At 35.3% G+C, this 14,640-nt stretch overlaps 1 pseudogene; it reads left to right on the top strand.

Moving 5' to 3' along the window:
- Positions 1-3,584: 3,584 nt before the first annotated feature.
- Positions 3,585-13,144, top strand: LOC109612402 (probable cytochrome P450 313a4; annotated as a pseudogene).
- Positions 13,145-14,640: the final 1,496 nt, after the last annotated feature.

The raw sequence follows: 14,640 nt of genomic DNA, 5'->3' as shown, positions 1-14,640 counted from the left end.
CATAGCGTGTATGATTCAATTCTCCCATAAGAACTTTTAATTGTTATGTGGAGCTCTACTAAATTAGCAAAGTGATGTATGGTATCATAAAGTCGGCCCGCCCGACTTTAGGATTTTCTTTACTGGTTTTTATATGTTACTTACCATTTTGTTTTATTCTATAACTTACTTACCACTTGGGTATGTGTTGAAGTTGGTTTTCTTTGTTTCTCTTTTCGTTGAAGTCAGACACAACAGGAAATGCAATATCAACGGTTGTGACGATTTGTCAAATTGGGACTTTATTATTTCCATTTTTTTCGTTCTACAAAAACATTAGCGTTTTCGTCAAAGACAAAAAATTGAAACACAAAAACCAGTCGCTGAACTTCTCCCTATGGCGGCATACAAACGCATGTATTTACAAAACAGTATTACAAGACAAAAGACTTAGAAAACAAACTTGAATGAATGCAGCTGGAATATGTTAAAAAAATAATTGGTTATTAAATAATGGAGATAGGGCTAATAATTGAATTAATTAGTAAAAACTTCTTCAATTCTACATTTTTAATAGCTCCTCAAGAGCATAATATCATTACACTGAAAAACAAACATAAGGAACTGATTGGTGGCTCTCCCAGACTATGACCTGTTCAACACAGCTCTTCAATAAAATAGGGAACTGTACAATTATTGTGCACTTCCAAAAGAACTTAATATTCGAATATAGTAACAGTAGATTTAAGAATTTACTTTGTATTGAGTGCTAAATAACCCTTTTTTGCAATAAACTTTAAACTTCCCTTAGTCAGCGGTTTAAGAAAAAAATGTGTCTCAATGCTGTCTAATTGTTCAATTTAATTGTTGGTATTATTAAACACCATGAAAAATTGACGTAAATGAAAAGAAGTAAATCAAAATTCTTTCATAACTATATCCGATATCATAGATATAATTACTATATGACAATTATGAACTTAATATGGAAACAAATAAAATCAGATTGACAGAACTTTACCTTGAAAGCCAGACAGTTTTATCGTTTGTATACGTTTGACATAAACGTAAGTGGTAAGCGGAACACGTAAACCGACGACGATCGAAATTACATCTATATAAATAAAAGAGTAGTGAAATATCTGACTCACTGGGAATCAACGATCAGACGAAAGGGCTGAAGCTAGAATCTTGGTCCAAAGGTGTCAGATAAGGTTGGATTTTTGACATTTGTACTGGAATGATATGAAAAGTACTAAAAGGTACTAAATATGGTATGGTACTAGAAGGTAATTTATATATGACGAGCCAGTATAGTTAAATTTGTATGATGGATGTACCAAAAGGGTTTTTGAAATATAGCACTATTAGTAAAATTTCGTATCATGTGAACAGTTAGAGCTAAAAACTTGCTGCTTGAAATGGATATTTAATTGGAAGAGTAAGGAGGGCCGATGTAAGGAGGTAGTTTTGAAAGAAGGTACTCATGTATACAAATAGTATTAAACGGTACTATATATGGTACAATTAGAATTTGGAGGAACGTATGGACCTGGAATCCAAGAAATTGTAGATTTGCGATATAGAGATAGTTTTCGAAATTTGTACGTGCATGAAAAGTACTAAATGGTACTAAATAGAGCTGGAATGCTGACATTTGGATATAGTACTTAATTTGGTACAAATTAAATTTTAAGCGTAACGATAGATTTGGAATCTTGAAATTTAAAAAGAAGATTTCTATTGGATTGTATGATTAAGGTAGTTAAAAAAATTTGAACTTATTTCAAATTTAAATTTTGGGAGAACAAATAGAATTGAAATTCCGAAATTTGAAAATACTAATATTTCTATTCGACAGATAGTTGTGGAAATTTTGTGCTTATATGTACTAAAATATATTAAATGTGGTACAATTTGGATTTGTGTTAACCGATAAATTTGGTATTAAGATTACTGTTGGACTATAGGATTGGGTAACGTATGAACTTTTGAAAATTCGTACTTATGTGCACTGAATGGTACTATATTTGGTACTGGGTGAGCAAATAGTGCCTGAAATATGAAATTTGAAATTTGGTATTGAGGTCTCTTTCTGGAATTAAAAGTATTGGGTTTGTTTAGAGCTGAAATGCTCACTAAGTGTGCAAGCTGTACTAAATGGTACTAAATTCGATACAGTTTGGTTTAGAATGAACGGATGAAGCTAGAATTTTGAAAATTTGCATTGGAGTCCCAGTTGGTAGTAGATTTGTGATAAAAATGTGATTTTGGTAATGTTTACAACGAGAGCACGGAAAGTACTAAATAGTGCTATATTTGGTACAATTAGGTATTGGGTAAACAGATAGTACTTGTAGTTTGAAATTTTGTATTAGGGTCACTGTTCACGTGTCGGCTGAACATATGGAGGTGTTTTGGGCAATGTGTACTATAATTGTAAGAAAAGTACTGAATGCTACTTTATTTAGAATAGGGTAAAGATATAGAGATACATTTCTGAAATTTGATATTTAGATTACTGATGGTATTTGTGTTTGAGATTTGGCAGTGGTCTGGAAATACTTCGTATACATATATTTACAAAAAGTACTATATAGTACTATATTTGGTATTGGGTAAATGAATTGATCTGAAATCCAGAATTTTAATATAGATGTCATTGTTGATGTCTGTGGCTGAGAGAAGGAAATGGTTTTGGGAATGCATACTATAATTGTATTAGAAAATATTTATTGGAGCAATCAATTTACTGGACCGAATTTCACATAATGGCAAAATTCAATTGCATATGAAAAAATATATCTAATTTTGGCTGATATTACATATATGGTGAACAATAATCGTAGAATCGGATGAAGATGCATATCGAAGCTACAAAAATTCTGAACCGATCTCGATAAAATTTGTCCGAGAAATTTTCGAGCAGTATCTGATGTCCGGTGTCAAATATCATTGTTGTGGAGTGCATATTACTCATGTGAGGGGCTTTAACACCAAACCAAATTTGATGAACTTGCTTCTAGACTGAATTAGGTCGGATCTGCTAAAAGTCAGATCATTTGGAGTGATTTTGGCCATTTAGTACACAATTAACTCGAAATCAGTTGAAGATATATATGGGAGCTACGTCCAAATTTGAACCGATTCTCACCAATTTCAACAGAGTTCGTCCTTGGGCCAAACAAATATTGTTTGGAAAATTTCCTCTCAATCGGATAATGCATGGACAGACGGACGGACTGACATACATAAATCGGACACTAAATAAAAATAAAATATAACTTTGTTCATGAATTTACGTAGTTCCCCGTTACAAACTGCTATATAAGGTCAGACGTCCACGACTTGCATTCTCAATAGAAAAAAGTTCAGCTTTGTCTCCAAGAACGCAATTTATTTTCAAAATAATATAGATCATTCATCTGAGCTCATTACGAACACTTCTTATCCGATAATTAAAGAAACAATTAATCCAATTATAGTTGGTGCATATTTGCAGAATATTTAAAACAGTCATTTGCAAGAACATTGGTCCACTTGCGCGAATAAGTTCGAAGTATTAAGACTGGTGTTTTTATTACCAAATCAGTTTGTAGAAAAATATGTTACTCTGGTATTTATGTGTTATCGTGTGTTTCTGGCTATATTGGCTGTGGAGTCGACGAAAATACTATGCATTGATGTTGAAAATACCTGGTCGCATGGGTTATCCATTTCTGGGAATATCATTGGATATGAGTGATCGAATGAAAGGTGAGTGTTCATATAAGTGTATCTGTGTGTATACAGGGTGAGATAAAAAAACTGCAACAAAGTCAAAAGACATAATTTTCACTTTTTTTAAATTTTATTGAATGAAAGCAAAAAATGTCGGAAATACCATCAACTTTAAGAATAAGTTTAGATTTGTTCGTATTGGTCACCTTTGGCACGAATTATGGCCTTCAAACGGCCAATGAAACCACACGTCACACGCTGCTCGAATGTTGCTCTGCGGTATTTTGGCCATTCCAGACGAAGCGCTCGCTTGAGGTGATCAACACTTTGGTATTTTTTAGTGCCAACCTTGCGCTTCAAAATACTCCAGACACAATAGTACAACGGATTGGTATCTGGAGATTTTGGCGGCCATTGTGCGCTGGAAATGAAGCGAGGAACCTCATTTTATAACCATTCTTGGGTGGCGCGTGCTGAGTGCGATGGTGCTGAGTCCTGTTGGAATGTCCAAGGTCTGCGGCCAAAATGTTTGCGTGCCCAAGGCGATAATATTCGTAATTTATTCTAATGCCACGGTCGATTAATACGAGCGGAGAGCGACCATCGGCTGTTATGGCGGCCCACACCATAACCATAGCCGGCTCTTGAGTTATGGTGACCAACCGAAGGTACACATTTTCAGCTGACCTCTTAGGCAAGTAAACACGATCATTTTGTTTGTTTACAAACTGCTGGACAACGAATTTTTTCTCATCGGATAAAACCAAATTCGGCAGTTCACCACTTTCGGCCAAGCGAAGCAACTCTTTAGCTCTTTCGAGTCTATTTTCTTTCGTTTGAGGTGTAACTTCTTGTACTTTTTTAAATTTCAATGGCTTTACCCCGAGCTCATTTTTCAATATTTGCCGAATGAAATATTGTGATATGTTCAACTCACGAGCCATTTTTCGGCAACTGCGACGCGCGCTTCGGTCAAGTCGCTTCATTACTTTACGAACCATTTCTGCTGATGTTGCTGTTTTCTTCTGTCCACTTCCTTGACGTCGGGCTACCTCTGCTGAATGTTATAGAGATTATATCTATATATATTCACCCGATCTCACGCTTATTCGGTATTATGGTGATTTTAGTGACATTTTTCACCGGAATTGTTTCAAATTTGTATTTCAAATTTGTATTTATATTTGAAGTTCCAAAGAGATACTACAACCTATGACAGAAAATTTTCTGTGCAGGTCTACGTCTTCGTATAACCCCCATATAACTGTTCCTCCCCATATTCGGTATTTTGGTGATTTTAGTGACATTTTTCACCGGAATTGTTTCAAATTTGTATTTCAAATTTGTATTTATATTTGAAGTTCCAAAGAGATACTACAACCTATGACAGAAAATTTTCTGTGCAGGTCTACGTCTTCGCATAACCCCCATATAACTGTTCCTCCCCATATTCGGTATTTTGATGATTTTAACCAAATTATTCACCGGAATTGATTCAAATTTGGTATTTGAAGTTCGTAATGGATACTACAGCCTATGAAAGTTGTCTATGCATGTCCAGGTCTTCTTATAGGCCCCATATATCACAACCTTCCTATGTACGGGATTTTGATGATTTTAGCTTATGGCAAACAAAGCCTATGTAGGTTCACGTCGTAGAGACCCCAATGTATCGGCTATATTTGGTATTTTTAAAGTTTTAACAGAATTTTTAACGGATTTTATTTTTTGAAAATTTTCAAATTCGTTGCAAATTTCAAATTCAAAGTTCGGCCCGGCCGAACTTACTGCTTTTTAACTTGTTACATATGTGTTGTTAATAAATATATCCATTGGGGTACGTCTATTCTGTCAAATTTATCGACAGCCTTAAAGTATGCCACAAAATGCAGACAAAGATTTGATAGCATTACAATTGAAATAATGATTATCTGGCCGGGCATTGCTTGACCTTACAAAATCTAACATTTATCTCAAAGGGAAAATGTTGTCATCAGAGATAGTAAACCCATTCCTGGCGAAGACATTTTTCTTTTGATAATTCTTACACCCTCGAATTTTGACCATCTGAATTCCATGATTAAAACATTTCTTCTTTATCTCTTTTGTGTGTTTAAACACACATTTGACTTTATTTTATCTCTTTTCGGTATAATAAGCATATCCAGCTCTGCATGTTCTGTAATTTACCTCGCCAAAATTCACGGCATCGAAAAAAGTTTCGCATCTTGATGCAATGGCTACCAATTTTGACAATTAAATTTTGTCGTTGTTCGGCTAACAACTTAACCTCCAGCTATTTATCTTCCTATGTGATATCTTAGGATTAATAATGTGAAATTTTTTACATTTCTAGATCCAATGGATGTTGTTAACGATATCACCGAAATATATGGTCCCTTGGCTTACACATGGTTGGCGCACTATCCGATTTTTGTTGTAACCGAACCGGATATTATTCGGGACATTTTAACTTCACCGCACTGTACAAATAAAAGTGTTGTTTACAAGCCATTTGAAAAGGGAATTGGAGTTGGTATTTTAACTTCACCAGGTAAATGCATTAAGTCGACCTATATGTCCCTAATCTCCAGCTATTCATCTACTAATACGTTACCTTAAGATTAACGAATTTTCTCACTTACAGATCCAGAATGGAGTGCTCATAGAAAATTTTTAAATCCCGCATTTGACCATAAAGTATTGCTTAGCTTTATTCCGATATTCAATCGAGAGGTGAATAAACTCTTAAAAGTTTTCACTGAAATGACCGAATGCCAGGATGTTATAAATGTATTGCAAGACTATGCATTGAATACAGCTTTGAGTAAGTACGGTTGCGAGTTAAGATCTTGATAGAGTCGTTTTTAAAAACCACTCACTTAAAGGAACAACTATGGGAATCGAAGAGGATGGAGGCAACAAATTTCTTCAAATAAAAACTAATTTCCAAATGTAAGGAAAAAAGACATATGACATGACAAATTTAACGTTTGTGTCTTATTCTCACATCCCCTTTAGAATTATCCCAAGTATAACTGAAATGGTATTCTCGCCATGGTTGGCCATTGATTGGGTTCGGAAAATATTGGGTGTGTACGAACCTTTGAACACTGTCCAGAAACAAAATTATGGAATTATTCGGGAGGTAAGTGAGAAGACTGTATATGTAGTAAAATAGTACCAGTAAAATCGTATCAGTCGGTTTCGCCGATAGATGTATACCCCCAGCCTTTAGTTGTGATCCTGTGTCAGCAAAAATATTTGGAGCTTTTTGTTTTTCAGAATCTTGAACCCTTTTTGTAGGAGGTACCAGAAGAAATGATCCGATCTCTACCATCTTTATAACAGATCTTGTGTTGATGGAAATATTGAGATGTACCAAGTCCAAATAGAATCGGATGTTAATTTCCCGTTTTATAAGTTTCATGGAAAAATGTTAAACCTTTGTCAGGGAGGTGCCAGAAGGGAACCGATATATACCATCTTCACATCAGACATAGGCTTAATAAAAATATTGTGAGGCGAGTAGTTTGAAGAGACTATTTCGGATTTTATAATCGTTTTTGTTATGCAAAACTTTGACCCTTTGTGGGGGAGGTACCAGAATAAACGGTCCGATCTCTACCATCTTTATAGAAATATTGATATGTGCCAAGTCTGAATGGAATCGGATGTCGATTTCGTGTTTTATGAGCTTCAAGAATATTCAAAATTGTGACCTTTTGTGGGGGCGTTACCAGAAGGTGTGATATATTCCATCTTCATACCAGACATTGAGTTAATAAAAATATTACGATGTGCGTAATTTGAAGACATTCGGACACTAACATCACTTTTTTAAGAGTTAAAAATTTTCAAAATTTTGACCCTTTGTGGCAGAGGTACTGGGATGGAGTGGACCGATATTGCCCATCTCTGAACTCGATCTAATATACTCCCCTCGAGAGTTATCGTGCGCAGCAGCCTGACAGACGGACATCGCTAGATCGACCCCAAATTTCCTGAAACGGATTTGGTCCAAAGGGACCTAGGGTCTAAAACCGTAATTTCGATGAGGCACATTTTGGCCGTATCAAATGACATATACCCTCTCTGGTCGTATGGCTGAGGGTATAAAAAGAGTAGTGAAATAACTGACACAATCAACACCCAGACAAATAGGATGAGCCTAGAAATTTTGGACGTGGATCAGTCTTGGTGAGTAGGCGTATGATAAGGCTGGGATTTTTGGAAATTCTTACTAAAAGGGTACGAATAGTACCAAAATGTACCAAATATTAAATTCTTGGTTTTAAACAGAAGGAATGAATTAGAATTCTAAAATCTGATGGAGTGCGGAATATATGTACCAAAGAGTTCTTGGAAATTCTAACTTTATAGTTACGAAAAATTCTAAAATGACACCAGATAGAGCAAACAACTGAGATCTGATATGCGAATCAAGGTTGGAAGGTAAATTTGATACATGAAGTTCATTTTGGAAATGTGTGCGAACCGTACTAAATGGTACCACATTCGGAACAGTTTAGTTTATCATGAACGGATGAAGCTGGAATTTTGAAATTTTGTATTGCGGTCCGTCTTGTGGTAGGTTTGTGATAAAAAAGTGGTTTTGGAAAGGTGTACTACAAGGGCATGAAAAGTACTAAATGGTACTATATTTGGTATTGGGTGAAGGGATAGGACTGGAATCCTCAAATTTCATATTGAGCCTTCTAGTTCGTATCAGGAATTGAGATATGGAGATGATTTGGGAAATGTGTACTCTAATTGTTCAAGAAATTCTAAGTGGTACTAAGTTTGGTATTGGGTAAAGGAATAGGTTTGGAGTTCTCAAATTTGATGTTAAGGTATCTGTTGATATCTGAAATTGAGTTGTGGAGGTGGTTTTGGAAATGTGTACTATAATTGTTCGAAAAGTACTAAATAGTACTAAGCTTAGCTTTGGATGAAGGAGTAGAGCTAAAATCCTGAAATTTGATATAGATGTCACTGTTGGTGCCTATAATTGTTCGAAATGTACTAAATGGTACTAAATTGGATATTGGGTGAAAAAATAAAGCGTAAGTCCTGAAATTTAATAAAGACGCCACTGTTGGTGCCTATAATTGTTCGAAAGGTACTAAATTTGGTATTGGATGAAGGAAAAGGACTGGAGTTCTCAAATTTGATGAAGTATCTGTTGGTATCTGGAATTGAGTTATGGAGGTGGTTTTGGAAATGTGTACTATAATTGTTCGAAAAGTACTAAATAGTACTAAGCTTAGCTTTGGATGTCACTGTTGGTGTCTGTGTTTGAGAGTTGAAAGTGGGTTTAGAAATTTGTACAATATTTGTACGAAAAGTACTAAATAGTACTAAATTGGGTATTGGGTGAAAAAAATAGAGCGAAAATCCTGAAATTTGGTATAGATGTCATTGTTGGTCACTGTCACTGTTGTCAGTTAAGATAAGGAGGTGGCTTTGGAAATGTCTACTTTAATTGAACGACAAGTACTAAGTTGTACTAAATTGGGATAAATTAGGATATAGATGTCACTGTTGGTGTCTATAATTTTTCGAAAAGTACTAAATGGTACCAAATTTGGTATTGGATGAAGGAATAGGGCTGGAATTCTCAAATTTGATGTTGAGGTTTCTGTTAGTATCTGAGATTGAGATATAGAGATCAGTTTGGAAGTTTGTACTATATTTACACGAAAAGTACTAAATTTGGTGCAAGGTAAAGGAATAGAGCTGAAATCCTGAAATTTGATGTAGGTGGCTGTTGGTGTCTGTGGATAAGGTATGGAGAAGGTTTTGGAAATTTTTACAATAATTGTACGAAAAGTACTAAATGAAACTAAATTGGATATAGGGTGAAGGGATAAGGGCGGAATATGGTAGTGGGTTGAGAAAAGAGTACTATATTTGTACAAAAAGTACTAAATGGTAGTAAATTTGGTATTGGTTGAAATTTGTAATTGAATGAAGGGATAGAGCTCTCTGTTAGTATCTAAGATATTGAGATCTCTGTTAGTATCTAAGATTGAGATATGGAGATGGGTTTGGAAATTTGTACTTTTGGTATTGGATGAAGGAATAGAGCTGAACTACTGAAATTTGGTATAGATGTCTCGGTTGCTATCTGGAATCGAGATATTGAGTTCATTTTGGAAATGTGTACCACAATTGTTCGAAAAGAACTAAGTGATACTAAACTGTGTATTTGGTAAAAGGGGTTGAGCTGAAATCCTCCAATTTGATATTGAGGTCTCTGCTGGTATTTGGAATTGAGATATGAAGGTGGTTTTGAAAAATTGTACTATGAACTTTCGAAAAGTTCAAAATGCCACAAAACGTGCCGTTGGTCAAAGGAATATAGTTGAAATTCTAAAATTTCATATTAAGGTTACTTTTGGCCCATTGTGCAATGGTTTTACTAATAACCTCCTCGGTAAACTTCAAAATGAAGGATTTTAAAGACTTTTTGGTATCAATGGTAAACATTTCCCCATTATTCTTCCTGACATAAGAAAAACTTGAATAGTATATAAAACCTTGGGAGTCTTATAGCAGATTTGAGGCTTATTCAATTAATTAATATTTTATTTTTATACCCTACACCACATAGTGGTAAGGGTATTATGTCTTTGTGCATTTGTTTGTAACATGGAGAAGGAAACGAGATAGACCCATAGTTACTTTTGAGAACCTTCATAGAATCACTTTCTGAGTCGATTTATGCATGTCAGTCCGTCTGTCCGTCCGTCCGTCCGTCCGTCCGTCCGTCCGTCTGTCCATGTATTCTTGTGAACAAAATGCAGGTCGCATTTATTATCCGATTGAGATGAAATTCTCCAAACAATATTTTTTTGGCCCAAGGACGAACCCTATTGAAATTGGTGAGAATCGGATCAAATTTAGATATAGCTCCCATATATATCTTCATCCGATTTCGGGTTAAATGTGCACCAAATGTCCACTATCAGTCCAAATTACCTGAATTTTGGCTCACCCAACCGAGTTCGGCCTAGAAGCAAGTATATCAAATTTGGAGAAAATCGGTTGAGATATAGCTATAGCTCCCATATATATCTTTCATCCGATTTGATCTTTAAGTCCCTCACATTCCTACTATGCACTCCACAACCGTGATATTTGGTACCAGGTATTAGATGAAGCACAGAAATAGCTGTTTTAAATTTTATCGAAATCGGTTCAGATTTGGATATAGCTCCCATATATATCTTCATCCGATTTCGGGTTAAATGTGCACCAAATGTCCACTATCAGTCCAAATTACCTGAATTTTGGCACACCCAACCGAGTTCGGCCTAGAAGCAAGTATATCAAATTTGGAGAAAATCGGTTCAGATATAGCTATAGCTCCCATATATATCTTTCATCCGATTTGATCTTAAGTCCCTCACATTCCTACTATGCACTCCACAACCGTGATATTTGGTACCAGGTATTAGATGAAGCACAGAAATAGCTGTTTTAAATTTTATCGAAATCGGTTCAGATTTGGATATAGCTCCCATATATATCTTCATCCGATTTCGGGTTAATTGACCACCAAATGGCCAATATCAGCCCAAATGGCCCGAACCTTGGCACATGTGACCGAGATTAGCCTTGAAGCAAATACAACAAATTTGGAGAAAATCGGTTCAGAAACAGCTATAGCTCCCATATATATGTTTTATCCGATTTGGTGTTTAAGCCTCTCACATTCGTAATATGCACTCCACAAGAATGATATTTGGTACCAGATATAAGATGCAGCCCAGAAATAGCTGTTTGTAATTTTATCGAAATCGGTTCAGATTTGGATATAGCTCCCATATATATCTTCATCCGATTTCGGGTGATTGACCACCAAATGGCCGTAATAGCATCAATTTTGGCAAATCCGACCGAAACCAGCTTAGAAGCAAGTACACAAATTTTAGTAAAAATCGGGTCAGATATAGCTCTAGCTCCCATATATATATGTTTCATCCGATTTGCTCTTTAACTCCCTTACATTCGTAATATACTCTTCACAGGAATGATATTTGGTACCAGATATCAGATAAAGCCCAAAAATAGTCGATTTTAATTTTATCAAAATCTGTTCAGATTTGGATATAGCACCCATATGTATCTTCATCCGATTTCGTGTTAATTGTGCAACAAATGGCCAATATCAGCCCAAATCACCTGAATTTTTGTACATAAGACCGAATTCAGTCTAGAAGCTAATACGTCAAATTTGGAGAAACCCGGTTCAAAGATAGCTATAGTTCGTAAAATGCACGATAGATTTTGATTTTGTACCAAATATCTCATAGAGCTCTGAAATGCCCTGTATTAACCTTTTTACGAGAGCTCTACTAAATATGCATAGTGGTGTAGGGTATCATATAGTCGGCCCCGCCCGACTTTTGAGCTTTCCTTACTGTTTTTTTATTTATTATTTTATTATGTATTTATTTTTATTTTATTTCTTTATTTTTTTATTTTACTTTTTTGACAGATAATAGGAAAGAAATTGAGTGAAACAAATAATGCCAGCAAACGAGATAGCGGACACAAGAATATTTTCATCGATCAAGTTGTTGAACTTCTAAGAAAAGACATTTTTACAATGAAACATGTGGAAGACGAATCGAATACCATCATTGCCGGAGTAATTATAATTGTTTCCACCCCTCCCAAAAAAAATCTTTCAATAATTTGAAATAATTCCAGGCCATAGAAACAACAGCTAATACAATTGGATTTGCACTAATTCTACTTGCCATGTTTCCGAATACCAACAAAAAGCCTACGAAGAGTTACTCGCCATGTTTCCTGAGGCGGGAGAGTTCGAGGTGACCTATGCTGATATTCAAGATATGGTCTACATTGATTTGGTGCTTAATGAAAGTATGCGAATTATTTCACCGATACCTTTACTCGCGCGCCAAAATACCCAAGATATACGACTATCGAATGGCATGGTTTTACCGGCCGGTATGGAAATTGTCATCAATATGTTTGCCTTACATCGACGTAAAGATATTTGGGGACCAGATGCTGCAAAGTTTAATCCGGATAATTTTCTACCCAGTAATATGGAGGGTAAACATCCGTATGCATTTATTCCATTTACGAAGGGGATAAGAACTTGTATAGGTATGTTGGTAATTTTGAGTGGAAAAAGAAATAATACATTTATTTATTTTCACAGGACAAAAATATGGCATTTTGTCTACCAAAATGGCTTTGGCAAAATTGTTGAGAAATTTTAAATTTTCTACGGATTTCAAATACATTGATCTAGAGTTTCGCAATACACTTGTTATGAGTCTGAAACGTGTGCCAGTTTTGAAAATCACCAAAAGATAAAAGCACCAAACCCGACCAAAATATTTAGAAGTAAATAATTTTTGACGATTATTTCAAAGCAAATGGTATATTTATAAAAAACTGCCGTAAAAATTTGGTAAAGAAAAATAAATAAAGTTGTTCTTGCAAAATGTATATGAAGGCCCGTCATTTTACTTTTTTTATTTTGTAACCATAACGTGGACCGATATGATCATTTTCTGTACCAAAGATTCTGGATGTAATCCAAAGATCACTATCAAATTTCAAACCCCTATCTTAAAAACTCGAAATATAAATTTTAGACCCCATAAAGTATATATTCTTGATCAGCATGAAATTCTATGTCGATTTAGCGGTGTTTTTGGTACAGCCCCCATATAACGGAACCTCCCGATATTCGGTATTTTGATGATTTTAGCGACATTATTCACCGAAATTGTTTCAAATTTGGTATTTGAAGTTCGTAATAGATACTACAGCCTAAGACAGAAAATTGCCCCCATATAACGGAACCTCCCTCTATTCGGTATTTTGATGATTGCAGCGACGTTATTCACCGGAATTGTTTTAAATTTGATATTTGAAGTTCGTAACGGATACTACAGTCTATGACAGAAAATTGTCTGTGCAGGTTCACGTCTTCGTATAGCCCCTATATAACGGAACCTCCCGATATTCGGTATTTTGATGATTTTAATGATATTAGACACCAAATTGTTTCAAATTTGGTATTTGAAGTTCGCAATCGATACTGCAGCCTAAGACAGAAAATTGCAGCTCCACGTTTTCGTCCCATAACAACGTTTCCTCCCGACATTCGATATTTTGAATATTTAACGGCATTATTCACCGGAATTGTTTCAAATTTGATATTTGAAGTCCCTAAGGGATACTACAGCCTAAGACAGAAAATTGACTGTGCAGGCCCACGTCTTCGTATAGCCCCCGTATAACGGTACCTCCCAATATTCGGTAATTTGATAATTTTAACGTCATTATTTCCGGCGAATAGTTTCAAACTACGTATTTAGAGTTCGTAATGGGAACCACAGTCTGTGACAGAAAATTGTCTATGCAGGTCCATGTCTCATATATCAGTACCTCCCAATATTCGGTATTTTGACAATTTTAGGTACAATACCCACTGAAATTGTTTGAAATGTCGTATTTGAAGCCTGTGACAGAGAATTGTCTATGCAGGTCAGATATGAAGGTACAACCCTATATACGGTATTTTGATGATTTTAGCTACATTATTCACCGTTTATTTCACGTTTCAAATTTGAATAGTGTAATAGCTTATGGCAAACAATGGTTATGTAGGTCCACTTATAGACCCCAATTCGGCTATATTCGGTGTGTTTAAGTTTTAAAGATAATTTTTAACGGATTTTATTTTTTGAAAATTTCCAAATTCGTTCCAAATGGTAGAGGGTATTCAAAGCTCGGCCCGGCCGAACTTACTGCTTTTTAACTTGTTTGGGATAAAAGATGAAAATATCTCCGTAAAATTTAGTGAAAATCGATTCAGAATTGGAAATGCCTTCCACATATCCTCCAGAACAGCCGATGGTCGCTCTCCGCTCGTATTAATCGATC

Source organism: Musca domestica, unplaced genomic scaffold (genome assembly GCF_030504385.1).
Source record: "Musca domestica strain aabys unplaced genomic scaffold, Musca_domestica.polishedcontigs.V.1.1 146, whole genome shotgun sequence".
Classification (NCBI taxonomy): Eukaryota; Metazoa; Arthropoda; class Insecta; order Diptera; family Muscidae; genus Musca; species Musca domestica.
The sequence above is the reverse complement of the archived record's forward strand: the minus strand, read 5'-3'. Positions and strand labels throughout refer to the sequence as shown.